Source organism: Pyxicephalus adspersus, chromosome 9 (genome assembly GCF_032062135.1).
Source record: "Pyxicephalus adspersus chromosome 9, UCB_Pads_2.0, whole genome shotgun sequence".
In the NCBI taxonomy this organism is placed as follows: domain Eukaryota; kingdom Metazoa; phylum Chordata; class Amphibia; order Anura; family Pyxicephalidae; genus Pyxicephalus; species Pyxicephalus adspersus.
This window is the reverse complement of record NC_092866.1, coordinates 28,975,332-28,975,704: the sequence shown is the minus strand read 5'-3', so window position 1 is coordinate 28,975,704 and position 373 is coordinate 28,975,332.

The window sequence follows — 373 nt, the reverse complement described above, 5'->3', positions numbered from 1 at the left end:
TGTAGTATGGTATTTTAAAACACAATAATAATAGGACATCTTATTTTACCTTTCTCTGCTGTTTTCCCATGCAGGGACTAAGAGAGGGACCTTCCCAGTCTTCTTCTTGTGCCATGTAGTCTTCCTCATTGTACGATTTGCTATACTGCAGATGCAGGTCAATGGTAGTCATCTTTGCTTTCTCCTTTTACCTTTGCTCACTTTTATGTAACTCATAAAATTTTAATAATAAAAGGCTCCTGCAGCCCCTGGCCAGCAGGTAATAGCTTTCTAAACCTTAGTTGCAGTGGTATGTAGTTGGGAGATCTAGCCAAGAATCCCCTCTTCAAGCTACTTGCTTCTTCCTTCCAGCCTGCTGTCCCTGGTCAAAAAT